Source organism: Pipra filicauda, unplaced genomic scaffold (genome assembly GCF_003945595.2).
Source record: "Pipra filicauda isolate LSUMZ 115617 unplaced genomic scaffold, ASM394559v2 scaffold275_size1018216_pilon, whole genome shotgun sequence".
Taxonomy (NCBI): domain Eukaryota; kingdom Metazoa; phylum Chordata; class Aves; order Passeriformes; family Pipridae; genus Pipra; species Pipra filicauda.
In genome coordinates this window covers 525820-537983 of record NW_024104393.1, presented here as the reverse complement: position 1 = coordinate 537983, position 12164 = coordinate 525820, and the positions used below count along the sequence as shown (strand labels likewise).

Here is a 12164-nt window from a genome sequence, read left to right as displayed (position 1 = left end):
GGACGTCCAAGACTTACATCAAACATCCATAGGTTCCTATAATTTCAAGTAAGGCCAGTAAAATCTATTGGTCCTGAAGAACTTCGAGAGCCCAGGGCTGCATATTTTGGGAAGAATTTCTCCATGGAAAAGGTGTCCAGGCATTGGAAGGGGCTGCCCAGGGAGGTGGTGGAGTCCCCATCCCTGGAGGTGTCCAAGGACGTGGCACTCAGTGCTCTGGGCTGGGGGACAAGGTGGGGATCGGGCACAGCTTGGACTCAGTGGTCTGGGAAGGCTTTTCCAGCCTCAGTGATTCCATGATTCTGGGAGGGGTGACTCCCCACAGGGGCAGCTGAGTTTACCAGACACTCCAGGCGTTCTGTGCTCCTGAAATACCGTCTGTAAAATGGTGATAATCCAGCAATGTCTACGTAGTGCTGGGGGATGATAAGAAATCAGCATCAATCTTTCTCCATTCCATAGGGAGAGTTATGTTTATGATTAGGGAATGAACCTTGGTCCTCTCAGCTGAATATTTCCCTCACTTATCTCACATGGTAGGAACAGCAGTAGCAGAGCACTCATCATTTTATTGAAAAAACCCTGGCTTATAGACAGCATGTTTGCCATGAGAGTTTTCTCTAACCCTTGTTGAAATGTTTTAGAACTTGTAATTTTAAGCTATGCATAAATGTCTGTAGCTGATATTCTGTGAGCCTGTGAAGGCAATAAGGGCGACCTGATTACGTGTGTTCACAGATCTCTCTCTGCTTCACGTTCCTGCAGACCAGAACAACAACATAACTTTCTTCTTTCAGGATAGTTAATGGTCTGGCCCAGAATTACAGCACCAGATGTGTTGCCACAGAAACAATTTAAAGGGAGAAGGAATTGTGAGCAAATTGTCTTTCTCGTGGAAAATGTTTAAGAGCCTCCCATTGGTTTCCATGTGTCTGTCTATGTGTGTGCACAGCAGAGAATAAGGGACAGTTTTGCTTCTTATTTCATACATCTGTTAGTGGTTTAAAATGCTGTATACAGGGCTGAAAATTGAAAAATATTCTATTATGGGCATGACTTACGTACCTCAGAGACATTTTTTATTAAATCCTGACTCATTTCTAGAAACTTTTTCCTTGAAAAATGTGCAGTGTGCTATCTGATTTACTTACCTCCACTTGCAACATGCTTTGGAAAATATTTCCAGTAATAGTTGTTTCTGTGAAAGTAAGGAAACATTTGACTTTATAAAGTTATCCCAGATTTTGATGCTGGGAATTAGTATCACATTTTACTTACTACAATTGACATGCTGATGAAAAGAGGGAATGTTTACAGGAAATATTTTGATTTAATCTTGCCTAGGAAGCCTTAAAGTAGCCAAAGCCCTGGATTTTAGCTGACATTTCTTTTTCTCAAAATAGTGGATACTCTATTAAACATATTCCTTTCTCAACTATTGTGAAAATATTTGTCTGAACAAAATGCAACGTGAATTACCTTAATATGTCTTTTTGACTCTTTTGACCACATCTTTATCCTACAGTTTTGCATTTTGTTTGGGGACAATAATGAGAAAAACACCCAGGAAGACCCCAGCCCTGGGAAAATTTAAAAAAGACCAACATTCACACATAAGAGATTTGTTTCCACAGTTCCTTGCCATTTGTGCATTTGGGAGGTCTTTCTCCCTGCAGATTTTGAAATGCTGCTGGTTGTGGAGTTGAAGGAGACATAGTTGATTTATCTTATCAAAAGCCAGAGTGTCTCTCTGGAGTGATGGAAAGATTTTGCCATAAGCATCTGTATGTACAAGATGCCCTGTGATTTGGGAGGGCAATGGACACACAATGTTATGCTGAGAAAGCTTCTCTTCCTATTTGTTTGTTCAGTATTTCCCACTGTGGGATTTATGGTTATTAAATCTTTTCCCATATAGCCATCCTTTTAAATGCCCATCATTTTGGAAATACACAATTTGTTCCCTTTGTTACTCATTTTTATACAAATCTGGGATCTTCACTTTTCCATTGATGAAAGTTGTTTCTAACAGAAATATCAGAGTCTATCCAGGTGTCCTGGAGTTAGGAGCAGTTACTTATGGAAATAGTTCTACTTTATTTCAAGTGTCCTAGAGAGTAGAGTAGTGGTTTGCAGTCTCTCAGCTCTGGAACTCGGCTGGGTGCCATGTCCCACATTTGAGTTCTGGCAGGTTCACAGGCATGTACATCACCAAACAAGATCTGCCAGGCCGATAAGGAATTCATTTCTCTCTTGCATTCCTTATTCAGGCAGAACTCCAACCCTGGGTGTGGAAGGAATGCAGAGCTGGGCCTAAAGCTTGTGTCTGCACAGGTTAGAAATGAACTTCCAGTGTAAAATGGGGATTGGAATCTGCATCCATGTTTTGCTCCAAGACCGCAGACATTTGCATCCAGGTTTCTGCTTTGGGTGCTCTTTGGGGCGTCCTTATGTTTACAAGCTGATCCAAATGTCCCCTTAATTAGTTCACATCTCTTCTGTTTGATCCCATGAGAAGGTAGGCTGGTCTTTCCCTGGGCGGTAGAGCTTTCCCAGACAGACATTGTAAACTGGAAATATAGGTACTTGTAATTGTCTTAAAAACCTCCTTTGGGCTGAAATGTCTTGGGCTTGGTTTCAATCCAGTATTGAATAAGACTGGAAAGTCTGAATAACGTCAGTTCAACTGTATTGGAGTTATTCAAATGCATTTTGAAACTATGTACTTTCTACTTACGTTTTTCCATAATTCTCTATACTTATATAACCTGTGTTTTATTATTTAAATTACCAAAGACTTGAAGAGGGAGATATAATTTTCCAATACTGGGCCTGAACAGATAAACAGAGAGGCAATTCAAAGGCCTCAGTGTGCTTTAAAATCTGAATATTTACTGCTTTAGTGTTGGCATGAATAGGTTTGTATTTCTACTAGTGCAGAAAATACCCAGTGTCAATAACCTTCAGTTCACCCAGGCACTGAATTTCTGCAATTCTTCCATTACATAATTGAGATTTTATGAAAAGGGTTTACATTTCTCCAGAATACGAGCAAGGATTTTGTTTGATGAGATCTGTAAAGTTAAAATAGTAGGCCAGGGGTTTTCCAAAAGAAAGAGCTGACACCCAGAGATATTCCAAAAGCACGTGCAGCTGTTTGAGCAATCATTACACTGCAGCGTATGGATGTGGCTGAGACCTGATCTCTGCAGAAAGTTCCGAGGCTTTTCTAAAGTTTTGAAGGAAGCTGGTTTGTAGGAAGTTGGTTACCCGGTTTTTACAGTGGAAGGCAAGAAAGAGCAGGTCAAATGGCTGGCTCATGTCTGAAAATGCCTGGTTTGATCCCATGTGTAACACCACAGCCTTGGGTACATTTATCGATACCTGTCACCGCACCTTTGTGTGCACCTTTACAGTGCTTTCAGTGCAGCAGCAGATCCCAGACTGCATGGAAATCTGTCACTGGGCCTTTGTTACTCATTGTCTGAACTGGAACCCACACAGTGATCCGGAAGGTAACGCCACCTTTGAAGAGTCCTGGCATGTAGAAAGCTGACGGGAACTACTCCTTCAATTAACCACAACTGCCATGAGACAATAGAGCTGGCCTTTGTGTAACTCTGCTGAACTCACTGGAGCTTGTTCCCAATTCCACTGAGGCCCAGTTGTGCCTCTCCCTTTTTCTGAAGGGTTCACATGCCAATGTGTTGTGCAACCAGTGTAATTTGTTAACAAATGGAGAATTTAAATAACCTTAGAAAATCACAGGCATCCCTGCTGCCTGCAAACAAACAGCAGAAGTGCAAAATATTTAGGTAGCAGTGCAAAGTATCTCAAAATTACCTGAGCTTGGGTTCTTGAAGAACAAACCCACAACTGTAAGGAGTTCATGCTCTGCAGGGGAAGGCTTAGGATGAGAATATATACTGTGTGTTCTGGTGAGACCTCCAGTCCAGACATAATTTCTGTGTCTGTTTTCTTCAGAGCTGTAGGAAACATGAAGAATCTTTCCTCATTTGTGTATGAGTTTGACTGCTTTTAGATTCATTTAAAGCAATAAGTGAGTATACTTTGACCTGTAATTGTCAAATTATCTTTACACTAGAGTAAAACTGTGTCTCACTGTAAATATCTCTCGAGTGAGCCAAGTCATATGGAGCAAAACACCATTTTTCTATTAGAACATTGAATACACTGAGTGTCATTGCTGCTGTAATTGTGTCAGAATCTGGATTTAATTCTGGACCTGAATTAGTGTATTGTTGGAATCACTTGTCAACATGTTTTTGTATCTGAATGGCCATTTCTGAATTTTGAAGATCACCCAAGAGTGACTTTCTGCCAGAAGTTCTCTGGCCTGTGTATTCTCAATGGCAGTTCTGTGGAGGATCACAAATGTGAGTTCATGAGATCAATGGTCCATGTGCTGATGGTTGGAGGGTCAGATTGCAAATGTGGGAAAGCTGCCAGGGGACAGAGAACATCCCAGGGACATCCTGTTCTACCTCCTGCCTCTCCAGCCAGCCATGGTTCCTGGTTAATGGGCAGGCTGGTCACTGCTCACAGCAGCTTTCAGCATTTCAGACACTGCTGCCATCAGTTCAGGCCCATCTGGCAGGATGCTGAGGATTATCTCTTTCACAAATCAGGCCTCTCTGATGCCAAAAAGGCAGACCAGTAACACATAATGCCTTTGATATCACTGGAGTCATCACAATACTGAGATTTAGCTGGTTTGCCTGTGTGTTGTCCTGAATTTAATGTTCTTCACTGGTGTTCTCATCCATTACCAGGACTCCTTAAATTATCAATCAAGGAGGAGTTGGACTTGATGATCCTTGAGGGTCCCTTCCAACTCAGGATATTCTCTGACTCTATGATTAAGCAGTGTGAGTGTGGACAAGGCATTTGACCATCCATTTCTGTGTTCCATCTCTGCAGCTCCAAGAACTGTAACAATGCAAAGCTGTCACTTCCCTCCACACCACGTTTGAAGGTGGCTGTTGTTTGTCCTCATTCTGTTGGGGCAGTAGGAGCTGATACACTAAGGATCAGTATGTTCAGTGAACTGGTTGATCCTTTGAGTCTTGGATGAGAGTCTTCACACTCTTGAGTCAGTGTGTGCATTAGGATTACAATTCACTCCTACCATGCTGGAAGGAAACTAGGAGAACTTTCTTAAGGGTTTTGTCCAGAGGCACAACCCTACTCTGCAGGAGTGGCCTCTGATAATTGGCTCATGGGTAAGTGATAGGGTTCAGGTAATATAGACTAAGTCAATTTACATCACAGAAATAAGTCCTGTTTTATGAGGCAGGGAGGACTTACACACAGATTTTTTTTAAGAACTGGGAACTGTAGTTCTACACTTGCCATGCAGCCACACTAACCTTTGTTCTGCACTGCTTAAATGTAGTACTGCTGTAAGTTTGTCTCAGTTGAGGGTTTTTAATGATGTGGACAGATGGCATGGAAAGCTTCTGCAGCTACATTGGCATGGCAGTGTTGCAGGCTCGTACAGCTTCCCCTTCCCCTGATGCTTCACAGCAGCACATCTGCACCAGCCAAGTCCTTGTAGTGTCTGAGCCACCAGTAACAGGCCCCTCTCTCCAGCTGTCTCCATGACAGATTCCTGCCCTCAGCTGATTTGGGTAAGGATTGTGAAAAATGGATTCTTTTACTATTGAGCCTGCATTAGCAAATGGTGCATGTGTAGAAATACATATAGTCACCTGTAGTTATAGTGCACAGCAAACTTCTGCATGTGTTAGTCCTCCTTGGTTTAGGTCTGAGGGACAGTTCTAACTGTGCTGATAGAAAGCACAGTCTTGCCAGGTTGCTACATTCATTCTAGGGGAAGTTTTGTAGTCAACACCAGCAATATTTGGATAGCAGTGAGGTGCTGGTAGTACAGATAGACAGTGTTCACAGTGCAGGATTTTTCATGATCTGCAGGCTGTTAATACCTTTCAGACTGTAGTAGTTGTTTTAAACCAACAAAGCTTTCTTGTGTAATTGTGTAGATCTGTGCTTCAAAGTTTCTGGCATGGCTGTGAGCACTAAGAGGAATGTGAAATAATGAAACCCATACAGATACAGCTATGCTGGCTAAACACCCCTATAAGAATACTCCTTTTGCCAGGGATGCCTGTGTCTTTAGGGGAGAGAGGTAGAAACAAACTGGCAGGAGACCTCAGTTCTTTCTTCTGTTGGAGTGGTTTTTTGGTACTTACACATAGATGCTGAGTAAACCAGTCCAAGGTCTAAGAAAAACTTGTGATGCTGAAAAGTAGGAAACACTAAGCAGATGTGTTAGTTGCAGTAAAAGCTTTGAGTCCTCAGGGAACAAACAATTGGGTTCACAGTCTTTGAAGGAGTCTGAGACTGAGCTGATTGATTTTTTTTTTTTTTTTTTTTTGTGCACAGAGCTGAAATGCATTTTCATGAGTGACTCTTGCCATGTTTGTCGATGATATTCACAACATTTCAAGGGACCTTAAAACTACATTAACTTTTGGCCTAAATGTTGAAGTGGTTTGATCTTGACTGATCCTGCTGAGCAGCTCCTACTTAGCACTTCCAGTTGTCTGCATTTTTTTTCCAGTGAGTAGCTCTCCTGTGCTTGGGCTGGGTGTTGTAGGGGGGCCTGGCACTTCTAGGAATCTGTTATCTCTGGCAGAAGTCTTGTTACTGTCAGTTATTGATAAGTGGGAAGGTAAACATGTGGCTGATTAGACAGTGCCCCTTCAATGGCTGAGCACCAGTCTGATTTCACTGCACACAGTGATCCTCCAGAGAAAAATTCTTCTACCACTAATTAATATTTAAAATTATTTTTACCGTATGATTTTGATTATAACTTACCTACTTCTTGCTAGCTTCTGATGTAGAGGGGTTGTTTTTTCTTGTTTACAAATTTCAGTATATTAGAGATATCATTTCCTGGTCTTGCTAGAAATACTTCTGAAATAAGTATGGCAACTATTTAACCTTTAAAGAATATGAAGAGGGAGTTTTCACATGACCAAAGAGATTCCTTCTATTTGCTGACTGTGAAATATTTGAATTAAATAGCAATAACAAAAACACAGGGCTGAAGAAAGGAGGTTTACAAAGGCCAAGGCAGATCTGCAGTCAGTTATTCTGATGGAAGGCCCCACCACTCTCCTTTGGAGATGTGTTGTCAGAACTGGCTTTGTGAGCTCTCCCTACCCAACTTGCAAGAAAATAACTGCTTTAGAAAAACCACTTGAAACAGTTGTCTTTGCTAAGATGCCTTCTTTAGGCTGGAATAGATTTAAGGGGCACTCCATGAAGTTATGAGCACTGTTGATTATGTAGTGTTTCCTGGGCAAATGATGTCCACAAGTCAGTACACAAGTTTGGCTCTTCTGATTTTATAATTTTCAGAGACTCTTGCTGTAATTCTTTTTAGGCTTGAAACAATCCAAAGCTGTCTCCTAGGCAGGACCAGACTGACAAAACTTGACTATCTGGTTTAAAAGTAAATGTGGTCCAGTTTAAACTGCATTTTGCTTAACTGCTCACTTCACCATTTGTATCCCAGTACACATTAGTCTTTCAGCTGTTTCCAAAGCCATCTCCTTTTGAATGTTTAATATCTAAGAACCAATTAGTTCCATTTTGTTTTCTTTGGATAGTTTGCAATTAAACATTCTTTCAAGTTGGCTTTATTTAGCTAATTCTGTCACAAAAATAAGCTCTGAGGGAATGAAGAGAAGTTCAAGCTAGCCAATGTTTATTTTTATTATTAATAATTTATATTATGGTAGTCCCCAGGGGAACTAGGGCCCCACTAAACCCAGTTTCCTCTGCATGTAATGACTGTGTCTCACAAGCCTCTTTTTTGCTGCTGTGGCTCAGTGCAAGGAACCCCCTCTATGCCACAAGGAACCTCCTGATGAAGAGCACAGAAAGACAAATCAAGAATCATTTTTTTTTTTAAAGAAGCTTAAGATAGGAACCAGAGGGAGACTTTGATGCATCTTTTCTCTAGAAAGCCACACTAATGCATTTTTCCAGTTGGAGTGCCAAATGATGACCTCAGAGGTCTTGTTCATCATGTCATGGCAATGCTCCCAGTGACTTTGCTGGGAGCAAGATTGGGCAGAGAAACGATGGTCCTAAAAACCTTTCTGAACTAGCAGCAGGAGACACTTTGTATTTTAAAAACACACTGAAGGGCAAAGTTAGTTTAAAAATGTTCATGTTCAGTCAGATTTCTATTAGAAGTTACGGTTTTCACAGCAGCTGATCCTCAATAATTAGTCTACTTTATGTTTTGCAGAAGTCTTGAAAGAAGCAGAGTCCTTTCACACCTGCCAAATGCAAAGGTGACACAGAGCCAAACCCTGGGCTTCTGTACATAGACTGGTTTGAACAGAGTTGCACAGTTCACGTCCCCTGAGGCTCTGCCTGCTCTCTGTGGGACTCTTGTGTGAGTTAAAGGGTAGAACTGACACGGGGATGAACAGGCCTTTGGGGTGGAAGTGCCTTCAAGCCAGTGCAGAAGTGCAAACTTTCCTCATCGGTGGGATCTCCGTCCTCCTCCCCTTCCTTTATGTGGAAGCATGGAGTCTTTACAGCACTCTTTCCACAATTCCAAAGTCAAAACCTAGACAGAAGTTTTCCTGACCAGATTCCTGTCCTCATTAGTTCAGTTGAAAGGGGGTCAGACATCTGGTTCCAAGTACAGCTCTGTGGTGAGTATGTAGGGCTTTTTCTTTCCAGAGAAAAAAAATCCCTAAATCTGGCCATTTAAGACACAAATTTTATAGGAGCTAAAGTTGGGCTGTGCAAAGTTCACCTCATTAAAAACAAGCCCAAACCAAATAAAAGCAGAGAATAACAGCATAAAAAATGTGGGCCCTGAATGTCAGAGCATGTGTGTTAGGAACTGGTAAGAAGTGAAGGGGAAAGTACAGATATATCTACATATATTCAAAGTCCTTGTTTTTTTCCACAAGTAAGTTTACATGCTTGTGGAGTGTCTAGAGAAAGGGAACATCAGTGCAGAACACAGTGTTAGGATTGCTATGACAGCTACCCTAATTTGTTAGAAAATATAATGACTTCAAGCCTGTGTTAGAAGATACTGAATAAATTCAGCCTAGATAAAATGTTCCAACACACCAAGTCATTTTTTGACTCTGCAGTTGTTAGCTGGCCAATGAGAGACATTCTAAATTGTCTTGAGTTTGATATCTCCTTCTAAAAAATACACCTTTTTTCATTATCTTAAGATAAGTACCAAGATTCACTAGCCAGGTCTGGAAATACTGACTTTGAAAGGAAGTAACTCTATGTCTACTCAGCACTTAAGAAATTATTTGGCTTTAAAGCATAATCCTTTTGTCTCATCTATTTCCCTCTTTTATGACATTTGGTATACTCTTCCTCTTTTTCCAGTGTTCTTTGGGATACTGATCCTAACTTAACAACTTCATTATCTCTGTGGCACAAGATTGTCTTGGTAACATTTATGGGAATAAACCAAGGGTGCCATAGGGAGTGGACTTAATGGTTTAATTCTTAATAAAGGGACAATTTTCCTGGTCAGACAGGTAAACTACAGAGTTTGTCCCACTTCAGAAGCACTGGGATATTGTGATTCATCAGGGTTCAGTTTTTGAAGATAGCAAATTACATCCCACATACTGCTGAAGATCAGATTTCACTATTACTGGAAGTTTGTTGTCTGATTTGGTTAATATATTCTTCTCAGTGTAGTAATCAAAACATTTATCTCTCCATCATGGTGGTTTCTGTTGGAGCTTAGCCTTGGGACTCTCCACAGCCCTAAGGCTGAGATAAAGGACCTTCCTTATTTCATAATTAACCCGGCAATGGGCTCCTGCATTAGAAGGATGGATGGATGGAGACATGATCACACCTGATAAGTCTGTTTGTAACACTCATTCAGGCACAGACTGGGGAAAACAAGGAGAATGAGGTGTGTATTACAGAAGAGTGATCCTTGGGGCTCATAATTAAGAATAAGGAACCTCCCAAGGCCAACACTGGTGGGACTCAGTGCATAGACAAGTTTTCTTTTGTCAGAAATGGAAGAGCCTGTTCATCACTTGTAAACTGCTCTCCCTCAGCACCATCTGCTTCTTCCCATCAGGAGTTTGGATTTCAGGATTCATCACAGTGCAGCCAACTGCAGACTCAGATTCTGCCAACGCTGGGAAAGCTGCAAGTCAGGCCAGCCTGTGGAGCCTGCCACATTCCTGAGTCCCTGATTCAGGCTTGCAAGTTTGTCATCAAGTTGGAAATTGAAACCAGAGGAGTTAGCAGCAGGGCCTGTGCTCCTAAATCAGCTGGTAATGGGTGGATTGTCCTATGCCTTCCCCAGGAGGAAAGCCAAACTCCCTACAGGAGCCTCCCAGCACCTGGAAGAGCTGTGACACAGGCATGGAAATGCAGCCTGGCCCTGGGGATATGCCTCAGGCTGGCAAAGGGGGGAAAACAAGATTTGCTTAGATACAATCACTGCTTCTTTTCTTATCACTGCACTGTCAAATGCCACGGTGGGATTTACAGCCAACTGTGGCTCCAAGTGACAGATTTCCATGAGGGAAAGGGCCAAGTCCCTGGGGATGCTCCGTGCCGAGGTCCCCTCTGTGCTTTGGGTGCTGCTGCTGGTGGGAGGCACAAAGTGAACCCCGACATCAGGCCTTGAAAAATAGTTTTCAGGTCATTAACTGAGTCAGGCCAGCTTCTACTGCTGGATTCTACTGGGAATCTGGAATAGATGGCTGATGAATTTCCTCTGGATGTGCACACTGTCACTGAGAATAGAACTTGGAGCTGTGTGCTAAGGTGGAAAGGGATTAGAAATACAGTAACATTTTGAATCACAGGCTTGAATAGCAGCTCATCCTGGGCTTGGAAGTTGAGTCCTGTGTTCAGAGCACCACCCTAGAAATGGGTCCATCAGAGACACAACCTCCAGCACAGGAGAACTGTCTGAGAGCAGCTGATGATATTTAAATGTATTGCTGCCTAGGAAACCTGGGCTCCAGGACTTCATTTCCAGAAGGGCCTAATGACTAAAGCAAGAACTTGGATCAAAGCCGTTTATCTGATTTCCTTTTAATGGCTTGAGTTTGGCCAGGAGGAAAGTATGGCAGATATGCAGTATTTAAATATATATTCAAGAGTCGAATCTGCCCGGGTAAAATCTACAGAAGTGCCAAGGTGAGTTACACACTGAAGACTCATCTTTCTAAAGAATGTGTGCTCTGAATGTAATTCTTATTAAAAATCAATTAACCAGCTCCTAAGAGCCTAAAGTACCTTCGAGAATGGGATTATATTCCTGAATCATTTGAGATTTTCAAAATACGACCTGACAGATATAAGTTTGGTGCAAAATAAAGGGCCCATCTAATAATCTGAGTTAAACAGGTTTGGGTCAAGACGTTCTGTGGAAGAAGAGCAATAAAATTTACCTCTTAGTACCTCAGAGATGGATGATAAAAGTACTGAGGGAGAAATTTCCAAAAGCTCATCACAGGCAGCTCTTTGTCTCCCTTACCTCTGTTTTCACAAATCTGTTTTACCAGAGAAAAGCTAAATATCAAACATCCATTTTCTGTATCTGTATCTGCAGTGGCTCTTCCCCTGCCTGTGTGGTGCAGCTTATACGTGTTGGTGTGAGACAGCAGTTGTACAGAAATGATCCCTGCAGTCAGAATTCCTGTGTTCAAGTGAAGCACATAAAACCTTTCAGGCTGTGCTCTGAATCTTTGTGCTGTGGCTTCTTTCCACAGACAGGATTTGTTTGAAGAAAGGATCCCTATTTGCATGTAATGTTGTGTTAAAATGGCTATTTTGAGATGTATTTTGAGAGCAAGGGCACTGTCTCCCTAATTCAAATGATTTTTCCTCTCTAGAAAAATAACCAGTTCTGCCAATAAGTGTATAAATAGAATGTTTGTCCAACAGTTGTACAAAAATGCTTAACATTTAAGGGGTTTTAATGATAAATTTGGAATGTTTATCCAGCACAGTAGACATTGCTACTGAGGTCAGCGGGTTTTGGGAGGAATGCTCGAGAGCAAAGATTAAATACAGTGTGTATGTTCCCAGTGGATTCAACACTGCTGTGCCCAGAGGTCACTTCACTCCTCGCTCAG

General features: G+C 41.8%; 1 protein-coding gene across 5 annotated transcripts in view; it reads left to right on the top strand.

The window, feature by feature from the left end:
- The window catches only part of RIPOR3 (RIPOR family member 3), a 54107-nt gene that overhangs the window by 11307 nt on the left and 30636 nt on the right, over window positions 1–12164 (top strand). Inside the window, exon 1 of one of the 5 annotated variants that reach the window (XM_039382600.1) lies at window positions 6497–6603. The exons of the other annotated variants lie outside the window; for them this stretch is intronic. The gene's annotated coding sequence lies outside the window, so the exon portion shown is untranslated. Of the gene's footprint in view, window positions 1–6496; window positions 6604–12164 lie in introns of those variants that run through there. 5 annotated transcript variants of the gene reach the window in all.